General features: G+C 52.3%; 1 protein-coding gene across 2 annotated transcripts in view; it reads left to right on the forward strand.

Annotated features, from left to right (window-relative positions):
* Nucleotides 1-12,712: 12,712 nt before the first annotated feature.
* Nucleotides 12,713-14,233, forward strand: part of LOC147729424 (uncharacterized) — a 66,906-nt gene continuing 65,385 nt past the window's right edge. The window contains exon 1 of one of the 2 annotated variants that reach the window (XM_086959775.1): nucleotides 12,713-13,099. The gene's annotated coding sequence lies outside the window, so the exon portion shown is untranslated. The remainder of the gene's footprint in view (nucleotides 13,100-14,233) is intronic. The other variant, XM_086959776.1, reaches the window with a different exon arrangement.

The following is a 14,233-nucleotide window of genomic DNA, read 5'->3' on the forward strand; positions in this document are numbered from 1 at the left end:
GCGGTGCACGACTGCTCCCACGATCACTGTTATAGTGAAGGCGCAGCTTTTATCAGCGCCGCGAACAGAACAAAACAGAGCTGCTCCAGCAACAGGAAGGAGGGGGCCGCTCAGCGAAGCTTTCATCAGCGCCGCGCGCCTCTCTGCAAACTCCCCCTGCATTCCAAGAGGCGCACGGCGCGATCCGGTCTGCATTGGCATGCTGTGGAGAGAAGAGTTGGCCGCGCGCACAACGTTAAAGTATGGGGAAACGCTGCGCGCTGCCAGGTCTTGTCTCACTTCGGCGTTCTCAGACTGCTGAGACGCCGACTATAGTTCTCTGACGAGAACGCGCTTTCAGCGCGTTACTAGCCGAGACCTAAAAAGTTCTGTTCACTTAACTCCAAGACGATGTAAGCAGTCGTTCTCTTGAAGAACCCTGCTCCTGTGCTCTCACAGCGCCTAGAACCACACAACCCTCAATAAGAGCCCTGCTGCTCTCACAATCCTAGAAGCACACACCCCTCAATAAGAGCCCTCCTGCTCTCACAGCTCCTAGAAGCAAACACCACTCAATAAGAGCCCTGCTGCTCTCACGGCTCCTAGAAGCACACACCCCTCAATAAGAGCCCTGCTGCTCTCACAGTTCTAGAAGCACACACCCCTCAATAAGAGCCCTGCAGCTCTCACAGCTCCTAGAAGCACACACCCCTCAATAAGAGCCCTGCTGCTGCTCTCAAGGCTCCTAGAAGCACACACCCCTCAATAAGAGCCCTGCTGCTCTCACAATCCTAGAAGCACACACCCCTCAATAAGAGCCCTCCTGCTCTCACAGCTCCTAGAAGCAAACACCACTCAATAAGAGCCCTGCTGCTCTCACGGCTCCTAGAAGCACACACCCCTCAATAAGAGCCCTGCTGCTCTCACAGTTCTAGAAGCACACACCCCTCAATAAGAGCCCTGCAGCTCTCACAGCTCCTAGAAGCACACACCCCTCAATAAGAGCCCTGCTGCTGCTCTCAAGGCTCCTAGAAGCACACACCCCTCAATAAGAGCCCCGCTGCTCTCACAGTCCTAGAAGCACACACCCCTCAATAAGAGCCCTCCTGCTCTCACAGCTCCTAGAAGCAAACACCACTCAATAAGAGCCCTGCTGCTCTCACGGCTCCTAGAAGCACACACCCCTCAATAAGAGCCCTGCTGCTCTCACAGTTCTAGAAGCACACACCCGTCAATAAGAGCCCTGCTGCTCTCTCAGTCATAGAAGCACACACCCCTCAATAAGAGCCCTCCTGCTCTCACAGCTCCTAGAAGCAAACACCCCTCAATTAGAGCCCTGCTGCTCTCACAGTCCTAGAAGCACACACCCCTCAATAAGAGCCCTGCTGCTCTCACAGTCCTAGAAGCACACACCCCTCAATAAGAGCCCTGCTGCTCTCAGTCCTAGAAGCACACACCCCTCAATAAGAGCCCTGCTGCTCTCACAGTCCTAGAAGCACACACCCCTCAATAAGAGCCCTGCTGCTCTCACAGCTCCTAGAAGCACACACCCCTCAATAAGAGCCCTGCTGCTCTCACAGTCCTAGAAGCACACACCCCTCAATAAGAGCCCTGCTGCTCTCACAGTCCTAGAAGCACACACCCCTCAATAAGAGCCCTGCTGCTCTCACAGCTCCTAGAAGCACACACCCCTCAATAAGAGCCCCGCTGCTCTCACAGCTCCTAGAAGCACACACCCCTCAATAAGAGCCCTGCTGCTGCTCTCACAGTCCTAGAAGCACACACCCCTCAATAAGAGCCCTGCTGCTGCTCTCACAGTCCTAGAAGCACACACCCCTCAATAAGAGCCCCGCTGCTCTCACAGCTCCTAGAAGCACACACCCCTCAATAAGAGCCCTGCTGCTCTTACAGCTCATAGAAGCACACACCCCTCAATAAGAGCCCTGCTGCTCTCTCCCCCCTCTGCTGCTCTCACCCCTCCCCCCTGCTGCTCTCACCCCCCCTGCTGCTCCCACCCCTCCCCCTGCTGCTCTCACCCCCCGCTGTTCTCACTCCTCCCCCTCCCTGATACTCTCACCCCTCCCCACCACTGCTCTCACCCCTCCCCCCTGCTGCTCTCACCCCTCCCCTGCTGCGCTCACCCCTCCCCCCTGCTGCTCTCACCCCTCCCCCCCTGCTGCTCTCACCCCTCCCCTCTGCTGCACTCACCCCCCGCTGTTCTCACTCCGCCCCCTCCCTGATACTCTCACCCCTCCCCCCTGCTGCTCTCACCCCTCCCCTGCTGCGCTCACCCCTCCCCCCTGCTGCTCTCACCCCTCCCCCCCTGCTGCTCTCACCCCTCCCCTCTGCTGCTCTCACCCCCCGCTGTTCTCACTCCTCCCCCTCCCTGATACTCTCACCCCTCCCCCCTGCTGCTCTCACCCCTCCCCTGCTGCGCTCACCCCTCGCCCCTGCTGCTCTCACCCCCCCCTGCTGCTCTCACCCCTCCCCCTGTTGCTCTCACCCCCCCCTGCTGCTCTCACCCCTCCCCCTGTTGCTCTCACCCCCCCTGCTGCTCTCACCCCTCCCCCTGCTGCTCTCACCCCCCCTGCTGCTCTCACCCCTGCCCCCCTGCTGCTCTCACCCCCCTGCTGCTCTCACCCTCCCCCCCTGCTGCTCTCATTTATTTTGTACACTTTTACAGCTGCGCAGCTAGTAGTGCCAGCTATACCGTTTAGGCCTTTTACGGCTGTGCATCTAGTAGTGTCTGCTGCACCTGTTAAGCAACTTTCTCCGTGGGGACAGTTCAAATTGAGTTATGACTCCCTGGTCCTACTATGTGCAAACATTCCCCTTGTAAATTTTATCGAGTGACAGGTGGCACCTTGTACTCCTAGATGAAGGGCCCAACAAATACCCACCTCACTTCCCGGACGGCACTTTAGCTCGGTTATCCCACCTTAAACGTCTGGATTATGCGCCCCCTTTTTGCCCTTTTATTTCTCCTCACCTCCGCTTTCCCAGTAACACTCCTCTCATTTCCCCCCCACCCTCCTCCGCCTCATTTTCCCAACATGGCCACCTCGCGAGTTAAGTCTTGAGCCAATTGCTACAGAATCATTTATCCTCCCGACCAGACTAAAGCTACAATAAAACGACTGAAGCATAACACTATTGAACGTTTCCCGGACTCCCTTTTTGTTGACCAATTTTACAATGGTAGTCTTGGGAGGCTTAAAACGATTTCATTTTCTTCACCCACGACAACCCCTCGTGGTCCAACAGTTTTTACAATTCCCTTAACGTCACCTCCTCCTCCTCTATCCCTTATGGGAAACAACTAAAAATGTCCCCCCTGCGCGCTTCAAAGGTTACCTCACTATCTCACTCTATAACAACGGTACTGTCATGATCCAAGGCAAAGACACCTGCCTCTCGCTCTTTGACCTCCTCTTCCCCTCCTTACTCCCCTCCTCTGCAACCGGGTTTCCCCCTGACTCTCCTTCCAGCTCCACCCAATACTCCCTTTCTCCTCCGCCGACCCCACCCCACTCCAATTGGTTGCACTCTCGAGAAGCACAGGTCGGCCCTCTTTCCTCCCCCTCCCTTGTGACCTCCTCTCCTATTCCTCAACCCTCACAGTATGTCCCCTCCTACATTACTTCAGCCTTACCACTAGCTAATACGCTCCTCGTCCCATCTGCACAATCCCGATACTCCAATCTCTTCTCCTCCCCCATATTCCTCCCCATCACCCCCCTTTTTAGTCCACCTCTCCTCCAACCCTCTCCCCCAATGAACTTTCTATATGCTCCCCTTATCCCTCCTTCCATCCCCTCGTTATTCACCCCGTTACCTCCACAATCCCACTGCATCTCTCTCCTTCCTCCTACTCCTCCAGTACTGCTGCACTACTCCCTTTCCCCTCCTAGTAACCCCTTCCATTTCCCTCCCTCGAGCCCAGCAGAACCACTTCCTTTCCTCAACTTCCCTTTCTCTCAACCCCCCTCACTCTGCCAGATGCCCGTTCCCTCACAGCCGCCTCTCCTAACTGACAGGACCTCCACAACCACCGCACCTCTTTTCCTCCCAAACCTCCCACATTCCCATGACTCCACACAGGCCTCCCCTCTCCTTCTTCCCTACCGCCGTGTTCCGCACCCTTCTCCCCCTAAATTTGTCCTTAACTCCTCTCCCTCTTGCAACACCAACAAGGACAACTCCCCCTTAACCTCCAACTCACTAACTCCCACTCTCAACCTCCACCTTTTCCCACCTGTGAACACCACACCCCAACTTACCTCCGGTCCCCCCACCTCTCCCTGCCTTCCACCACCAGTTCCACCCCCCTTGTTTCAATCGAGCCACCCAACCTTCCGTGCTCTGCCTCATTCTCACTGGAAAATACGCTAGGCTCTCTTATCACCTCCATCTCCCAGCTTACAGCTGCCATTTCACTTTTATGCTCTAAGATCTCTACCCTCCATGCACCTCTACTCCTTCCCAACTTCCCACGAGATGCACCTCGCCCCCTCACCCCAATACAGCCGAGCTCAACCTATCGTCTGCAATGTTAATGTTATGTTAATGTTAAGCTACATTTATAAAGCACACTGACACCGGAGGTTTCCTGGCGCTGAGATTGAGATTGAGGGTGTTGGCAGAGGGCTAGTGGGAGTTCGAGAAGAGCCAGGTCTTTAAGCTCTTTCTGAAGCTCAGCTGGGTGTCAGAGGTTTTGATTTGTAAGGGGAGGGAGTTCCACAGTTTGGGTGCCAAATAGCTGAATCTGCGGCCACCCAGCTTCTTTAGTTTAACCACCTGAGTGGTGAGAAGGTGGAGATGGGCAGAACGTAGGTTACGGGCCGGGCAGTGTGAATTGATGAGAGATTTCAAAAAGGCCGGGCACTTGCTCTGCCGGGCCTTGTAAGTTAGGCAGCCGATTTTAAAAGCAGCCCTTTGTTCGATGGGCAGGCAGTGCAGCTTGGACAGAAGGGGTCTAGCAGATTGCCATTTAGGGGCTTTACAAATGAGCCTTGCTGCCTGGTTCTGCACCATCTGGAGACGATGGAGCAGGGACCTGGGTAGGCCCCAGTAAAGAGAGTTGGAGAAGTCGAGGCGGGAGAGAACAAGGGAAAGGACAATTTGCACCAATGCTTCATGGGAGAGCAGGTGGGAGATTTTACGAATTTTCCGTAACTGGAACATGCTGGATGAGATGATGGCTCCGACATGGGTTTTAAGAGAGAAGTCGGTATCGAAGGTAACGCCCAGGCTCTTTAACGAGCTCGACGGGCTAGGAGGTGTACCTAGCTCATTTGGCCAGAAATGTGGGCCCCAATGTGCCGGGCTTCTGCCAGGCAAGATGAGTTCAGTTTTCTCCCGATTTAATTTGAGCTGGTTAGAAATCGTCCATTGTTGGATGTGGAGCATTACAGCCTGAAAATCAGACGCGGCATCATGGGTGTCTAAGGGGAAGATAATCTGCATGTCATCTACATAGTTGAGGACAGTGCATTTCCAGTTTCGCAGTGAATGGATTAACGGCCGAAGGTATAAATTAAACAGTAATGGTGAGAGGGAGGATCCCTGAGGGACTCCACAGGCAGTGGGTACCTGGGTTGCTGTAAAGGGACCTAGATGGACTGATGCACAGAGAAAGGACTTTATCCATTCCCGGGCAGGGCCCTGGATGCCCGCCTGTCCGACACGGTGGAGAAGGATGTCATGGTCCACTGTGTCGAACGCGGACGATAGATCCAGGAGAACCGGTGCCTGTGGGGACCCTCTGTCGGCATTCTCCCGGAGAGTGTTGAGGACTTTTAGGATAACTGCTTCAGTAGAGTGTGCTGGTCTGAAGCCAGCTTGATTAGGTTCCAAGAAACCAGAACTCTCCAAGAATGCCGACAGGCAAGTGTTCACATAGGCCTCCAAGAGTTTATAGGTGTAAGGCAAAAGGGAGATGGGCCTGTAGTTGGCAGGGTTGGCGGGGTCAGCTCCAGCTTTTTTTTAGGAGGGGAACTAGTATGGCCTCCTTGAACGCGCTGGGGACCGTGCCAGTGCTCAGGGAGGTGTTCAGGAGGGGGAGAATACTGTCAGGTAAAGCTGAGAAGACCGCCCTGAGGACTGGAGGAGGACAGCAGTCCTTAGGATCCTGATTTGATACGGGTAGTGAGCTCAGAAAGAGTATTGGAAGTGATGGCTGGGAACTGGGTGAGGGAGCAGGGGTTGAGAGGGAAGGAGTCTAATGGACTGGCGGGGATAGAGGGAGAGATAGCATTCTTAATATCTGCAATTTTCTGGATAAAGTAGGTGTTAAGCGCATTACAGGTTACTCTGTGATCTGATGAAAAATCATTCATGATTTTGAAGATTTCTTTGGATTTGTTGCGGGCTAAGTCGATTCTTTCAGAGATATGTGAGGCCTTAGCTTTGGTGATTGCGTTTTTGTATTCATTACGGGCCCTCACAAACTCTACGCGGTCCTCCTTGGAGTAGCCCCGTCTCCAGGTGCGTTCTAGGTGGCGTAGCTTAGATTTTAGTGCTTTGAGTTCCTCAGAGAACCAGCGATGGGAATTACCGTGTCTGGTATGTGCAAATTTAGTGAGAGAGGCAAATCTGTCACAAGCTGATTGCAGCCAGGTGGTTATCCCATCCTCCATAGAGTCAATGCCTGATTCCGGGTTAATAGTGGGGCAGGTGTTGGCCACAAAGTCAAGGAACCCCTGGGAGTCATAGGAGTTCCACATGCGGCACAGTCCACCAGGAAGGGTAGGGGCCCTAATCCTCCCTTTGATCGTGATGGTGACCTCTATCAAGTGATGGTCTGACCAGAGACAAGGGGAGATAATTGGACGAGACAGGGCGAGGTTGTGAGTCCAAATATGGTCAAGGATGTGACCCTTAATATGGGTGGGTAAAGTAATGTGTTGTGCCAAGTTAAGACTGGTCAGAATTTCAAAAAGTTCAGTAGCATGGGGCCCCGCTTGGTCGTTGTCAAACCAATAATTAAAATCGCCAAATATGGCGATTCTAGTGTGATGGGTAAGCAGGTCGGCTACCTGTTCGCTCAGAGACAGGGGGAACAATGGCATCGACTGAGGGGGGCGATAGAGTAGTGCAAGAGCGAGGGAACCATCTTCAGTTTCCAAGCTGATGACTATATTATCTACCCCAGGTAAGGTAAGCGAGGCGGAGGTGAGGAATCTAAAAATGTTATGTATGATGGCCGCTACTCCTCCTCCGGGGCGGTTCAGAGGTCGATTTACGTTAAAGATATAGTAGTCCGGAGGGAGGGCCGCCAGAACATCCGGGTGGGAGTCAGGGGTGAGCCATGTCTCAGTTAATAGCAAGACATCAGGTTTATCCGTAGTGAGCAGGAGAAATAGGTCTAGCTGGTGTTTCACCATAGAGCGAGTGTTAAGGTAGAGCACTCGAAGTAGTGTTTCATTGCTTAATACATGTGGGGGCGCCTTTGGGCGAGGGTGGATGGTACCATGATCAGTCCGGGTACATGGGCCCGGTAAGTTTCTGGAAATCTCCAGGTGTACAATACGCTCAGACACACCTAGCGGTAATGGAGGGTTTGAGAACTGCAATTCTTTAAGTACCTTAGCTGGATAGGTGGTGAGTTGGCCAGGGTTCCTGGCCCCTGGGCCCTGATGGGCGAAGACGGGCTTGCCTTCGGCGCGCCGCCGGCACGCCCGCTGCGTCCGTCCGCTGCGCCTCCGGGATGAGGGCTCCATTTTATAGTGACCGAGGGTGGGAGGGCGGGAGGGGCCTAGCACTAGACTGCTATCCCAGTTCCAGCTCCTCACCTAAGATGGAGGCCCCCCAGGCAGCGTCCAATCGGCTGCAGGAGGTATGATCAGGCAAAGATCGACAGCCAGATGAGCCCAAATATTTCTAAAACTAGTCCGTTTTCAGAGAGCAATAAACCGCTTAGGTCCGGCGGTATTTAGGCAGGTGAGAGACGCATTGTGAGTAAATCCTGACAAGTGTTCGAAAGTGATTTAAAATCCGGCGAATATAAAATATCAGTCAAGTACACTCAGTAAGTCCCGGCTTTCGGCCTCAGGACGATTTTACTAGCATCCCACAAACACAATCGCAATCATTGGGGTGTGGGTACAAGGGCTTTTGGTAGTGACCGAGGGCGGGATTGGCCTAGCACTAGACTGCTATCCCTGTTCCAGCTCCTCACCTAAGATGGCGGCACCCCAGGCAGCGTCCAATCGGCTGCAGGAGGTATGATCAGGCAAAGATCGACAGCCAGATGAGCCCAAATATTTCTAAAACTAGTCCGTTTTCAGAGAGCAATAAACCGCTAAGGTCCAGCGGTATTTAGGCAGGTGAGAGACGAATTGTGAGTAAATCCTGAGAAATGTTCAAAAGTGATTTAAAATCCGGGGAATATAAAATATCAGTCAAGTACACTCAGTAAGTCCTGGCTTTCCGCCTCAGGACGATTTTACTAGCATCCCACACACACAATCGCAAACTTAGTTAACTCACACAAGCCCTTGAACGCCACCCCTCTTCATCCGGCATACCCTAGCAACCCCACTATCTACACTATTCCGACCATCACCTCTGTCAGAATAAAGCATCCACCTAAACCCTCCCGAGCACCTCCGCATAAGTACAATATCCCGAACACCCTTCAGAGCCCAAGTGCCCCCGTCACCAAAATAGTCTTGACAGAGCTGCGCTGTATGCTTCACAACTGCAGATCTGCAGTAAAACACAAACTTGAAATCTCTGATACCATCACCCTTCACAATATTGACATGCTCTTCCTCACAGAGACCTGGTTCAAAGATACCTCTCACTCTATGTTTGATCTCCTATTACCCACAGGCTATTCTATATTGAGGAATGACAGAACTGACAAGAACACGGGGGGAGGTGTTGCAGTCATCTTTAGAAACGCCCTCCAACTTAAGGTTTCTCCTATCAGCTCCTCCCACACCTTTGAACGCCTTCTTCTTGAGCTTCAATTGCAACACCGTTCACCCCTCAGATTCCATGTCATTTACCACCCGCCTCGTAGCGGCCCCTCGTTTATGGAAGATCTCACTGACTTCATCAGCGACCAATACTCGCAAAGTGACAATCAGACCTTCGTGGGTGACTTCAATCTCCACTGGGGCGAACTCACTGGCCACCTTCCTCTCTGCAAACGATCTTATTCAACACTGTTCTGAAACAACACACTCTAAGGGCGCAATCCTGGACCTTGTTATTTCTAAAGCAGGCATGCTTTCTACCACTACCCCAATTCATGTAGATTGGTCTGACCACCTCCTCATCCCATTCTCTCTTCAACTTTCAAACTCTATAACTCTTGGGCAACCCAAGAGGGCCATCTCCTGGTTCCGTGACGCCAAAAATATTGATGTCGGTCCCCTCTGTGAATCAGCTTTGTTATCACTTCCCCCACTAGACCCAAACCTAGCTGTTGACGATCTCACCTCCCAATGCCTCACAGTTCTTGCAACTGAAATTAATAACGTCGCTCCACTCATAAGCAAAAGGACAAGGCCCACTCCCTCAGCACCTTGGTTCAACAAATCCCTTTATGAGGAAAGGAAGCAGCTAAGATTCCTGGAGAAACAAAGGAGGCAAGTGCCCTCCACCGACAATGTGGCCATGCTTCGCTCAGCAAGATCCAAGTACCACAAACACATCTTCCTTGAGAAAGTGGCGCACTTCAAAACCCTCCTTGACTGCCAAAAATAGACCCAAAAAACTATTCGATCTCATCAAGATTCCTAGCTGCTCTCCCCCAACCTCCAAGGTGGAGGATTCTACAAAGAGAGCAGCGGATTTCACTATTTTCTTCGATGAAAAAGTGAAATCACTTGTGGATCAGGTCGCTAATCCTACCCCTCCAGGGGAGCCCAAATCCTTAGCCATTAGGCAGAGCTTTGACCCCATATCTGAGGATGCCCTTCTCAAGTGCATATGCGAAACAAAGCCCTCCAACCATTCTCTTGACCCTATCCCCAGTGCCATTGCCATTGACTTCTATACCCATTCCCTTTCCTATTGGACCACTCTGATCAACCTCTCCCTCTGGCAAGGCTCCCTTCCTGTCTCCTTCAAAACTGGGCAGGTCACCCCTCTGCTTAAAAAACTCACTGCTGATGCGAATGATCTCAACAACTTCCGCCCCATCACTCACCTTCCCTTTCTTGCGAAGATCACAGAAAGATGTGTAGCAAAACAACTCTATCGTCATATCAAGGACAATGATCTTCTTGACAACTGTCAATCTGGATTCATCCAAAACTGCAGCACTGAAACAGCCCTACTGCAAGTGGTTGATGACGCGCTGAGGATACTCGATTCAGGGGGGCCCTGTCTTCTAATTCTCCTTGACCTGTCTGCAGCCTTTGACACTGTCAATCACAATACCCTCCTCAATATTCTTCAACAGAGAATGGGCATGGAGGGCACTGTGCTTAAATGGTTTGCATTGTTCCTCTCGGACAGATCTCAAATGATCAAAATAGCGAACAGTCTTTTTTCTCCTGTGGCGGTAGGTCAAGGTATTCCCCAAGGCTCTATACTTGCACCCACATTGTTCAATCTCTATTTAGAACCACTGGGAAATCTCCTAAGCAAATCCGGGATTCACTATCATCTCTATGCAGACGACACTCAACTCTACCTCAAGGTTGCCTCCACTCACGATCTCTCCATCCTAAGTTCTACTCTCGACTGCATTCAAAACTGGATGTCAACTCATCAACTGATTCTGAATCCCTCCAAAACTGAATTCCTCCTCTTCTCCTCCTCACTCTCTCCTCCCCCGGTTCAATCATGGATGGATCAGATGAATCTACTAAACAATAAACCCATCATTGTCGACAGCGCAAAATCCCTTGGTGTCATACTAGACAAAAAACTCAATCTAACTCCCCACATCAATTCCATTGCAAAATCTGCTCAATACCAACTGCGTGTTCTTTGGGGAATCTGTCGCTTCTTCCCGGAGCAGGACCTTATAACCCTGGTGCAATCGCTGGTCCTCTCCAGACTAGACTACTGCAATTCTCTTCTTACTGGCCTCCTCAAATCTCACCTGTCCCCACTTAAGTCTGTTTTCCATCGCTTGTATCACCCACAATGCCTTGCACTCCTCCTCTCCTCGCTACCTGGCGAATAAACTGAAACTCTCTGGAGGCTCTAGACCTTCACGCAATGCGGAGAATCTACTGCTTGAACCTCTCACTTTCAAGAAGGAAAGAACGATGGCCCAATCCTTTTCAGGCAACGCAGTGAGAATCTGGAACTCCTTTCCGCCTCAGCTCCGGACCACCGCCTCCTCCCAGACCTTCAAAAGGGACCTCAAAGTTCTCCTCCTCCAGAGACACCTCCAAAAGTAATTGACGTCCTCGTGTTATTTGGAGGAAGACTTCCCACTACTGATAAATTCTACTTTCCATGACCATGGAAGTGCCTTCCCAGTGTGTTCTTGTGGTTGGAATGCTTGCCTTTTTTTTATGCAGTATTTTCCATATACTTGTGTTTGGTACCCTTTTGTAACATGCACACACCACTTGGCCCTTGTAACACACGGTTTGCTACCTCTCACATGTTTTTGCCTTTGATACTTGCACAAGTGCCACCTTTGCCTACTTAACGCTTGTTCTTGTGCCTGAGTGTCTAGCACATATTGCAGTATTTTACCTCAAATTATACCTTGTTTTCTCTTATATCCTGCACACTTGTCACTTTTTCCTCTTGTGCACTTTTTACTACCTCATGTAATTTTGGTTGCTCACAATTTTTACTACCTCATGTGTTTTGTTTGCTCACAATTGTCACTTTTACCTTATGTAACGTAACGTCTGTTTTTGTAATCGGTTCCTGTGTAATGTTCTCATCATGTATCATTTGTGTTCCTATGTGAAGCGCTCTGACGCCTTCGGGTAAAGTCCGCGCTATATAAAAATGCATAAATAAATAAAATAAACCCCCCCTGCTGCTCTCCCCCCCCCCTCTGCTGTCATCCCTCCCCCCTGCTGCACTCACCCCTCCTGCTGCTCTCCCCCCTGCTGCTCTCACCCCTCCCCCCCTGCTGCTCTCCCCCCTGCTGCTCTCTCCCCCCTCCCCCCTGCTGCTCTCTCCCCCCTCCCCCCTGCTGCTCTCTCCCCCCCTGCTGCTCTCACCTCTGCTTGGACTCAGGGTCTCTCCCCCCTGCTGCTCTCACCCCTCCTGCTGCTCTCCCCCCTGCTGCTCTCACCCCTCCCCCCCTGCTGCTCTCCCCCCTGCTGCTCTCCCCCCTCCCCCCTGCTGCACTCACCCCCCCTGCTGCTCTCACCCCTCCCCCCCTCCTGCACTCACCCCCCCTGCTGCTCTCCCCCCTGCTGCTCTCTCCCCCCCTGCTGCTCTCTCCCCCCCTGCTGCTCTCTCCCCCCCCTGCTGCTCTCTCCCCCCCTGCTGCTCTCTCCCCCCCTGCTGCTCTCACCTCTGCTTGGACTCAGGGTCTCTCCAGTGCCCCCTTCAGTGCTCACAGATGAGATGCAGTATCCGGGCTCTGCGCATGCGCTGTTTGACGCAGCCATACCCTGCCACATCTAGTTTCAAGCGTACGGCGCATGCGTACTCGGGTCATACGGTTCTTGAGGCGTTACTTCTTTGTAGCGCATGCGCGGACGCGCCGTGCAGCACCTTGAGCGAGACTGCTCTCTGGCGCATGCGTAGACGCGCCGTGCAGCACCTTGAGAGACCTTGGTCTCTGGCGCATGCGCATCGAGGAGCAGCTCCACTGCCGGATCTGACATGCTCTACATGTCAGCATCATCATGCAAAACATGCTTAGAGGCGCTCAGCATTTTAGAACCAGACATGAATGAATGAAGGGCCCCAGTATCCGAGGCGCAGCATGCAGTGCAGGAGAACCTGCGCGCGGCGCGAGGGGCGCGTTTCTGCTTCCGGGTCAGTGACGTCAGAGTCAGCAGTAGCAGAGACAACAGATGGGTCCTCGCACAGCACTTCCGGTGACGGCGGCCTGGAGGAGGAGGGGCCCTGTCTGTCTGTGCAGCCATCTTTAGACCCCCACAGACCCCTCAGACCCCAAAACTGCCCCCAGTCCCAGGAGGAGGAGGAGCGGAGCCTGGCAGTCCCTGCTCAGGTAGGAGATTGTCAGCACCTTCTACTGCGTTTGTAGAGAGCTCACATACAGGTCTGGAGGAATCAATATCTGGATTTTATTTTATCAGAGAAAACATTTAATTATCCTATCTTTGGATTTCAATCCCATGCAAATGTATTATACATGTTCGTGTACAAATGTATTATCCCTCCTATACAAACATATTATTCCTGTATGTGTTATGAATTATACTGTATGTATCCTGTATGTATTATGTATGTATGTATCCTGTATGTAGTATGCATGTATCCTATATGTATTCTATGTCAGTCCACGGAGGCTCAGATTATGCTTCTCTTCACTTTACTGACATAAACAGCAGCCAATAAAAAAACTTTAAACTGGCATGACCCCGGAAGGACAACCCCCTCCACAGTATGCACCAATCACTATCAAGTCCACTGTATATCTGTCCATGTTTATCAATACGACCTCCTCTTTCTTTGCTGCTGCAGCAGCGAGTTAAGTGCCCTTCTATATTACTTCTTTTCTTGGGGGTAATGTGTGTCGGGGCGGTGATTGTTGACGGCGCGCGCGCCTGTGATTTGTTGACACGGAGCGGACCCTCGCTCGTGATTTGTTTTGTTGGTGTATTTTGTGATTGCGCCTTATTTTACAGGGCTTGATCCGTTGCATTGTTTGTGCCCGTGCGGGTGTTTTCTGTCTTCCGCGCGCGATCCGAGGCATGCTGTGCGCTCGGTAGGGGGCGGTGGAGCAGGAGGAGGCAGACGCGAGACGCTCGCGCTCAGGAGGCAGTCGAGCCCGGCCCCACACGCAACGCGCATGCGCGAAGAGCCGGCTTTCGTTTTCCTCACATTACCGGCTCCTCACGCAGCGCGCGTTTGTAGACTGCATAAGTCCTGGCCTCATCAGAACGCTAAACGGAGCGTATCCGTATTAGAGCTCTGCTCTAGGGGAGCTTGGTGTGCACAAAGGGGTCTCCTTCCACCTCGATCTTAGCCTCACAGAGTGGTGATTATTTCGGACTACAGTGTGTGTGTGTGTATTTGAGGCACCCCTGGGCTGCTCCCCCCCTGTTGAAGTTCCTCCACACCTCCCTGCTTTAGCGCTATGGCGTACTACGCCGAGGAGGATACCCAATGGGCAGATTAT

This window comes from Lissotriton vulgaris, chromosome 2_2 (assembly GCF_964263255.1).
Source record: "Lissotriton vulgaris chromosome 2_2, aLisVul1.2, whole genome shotgun sequence".
In the NCBI taxonomy this organism is placed as follows: Eukaryota; Metazoa; Chordata; class Amphibia; order Caudata; family Salamandridae; genus Lissotriton; species Lissotriton vulgaris.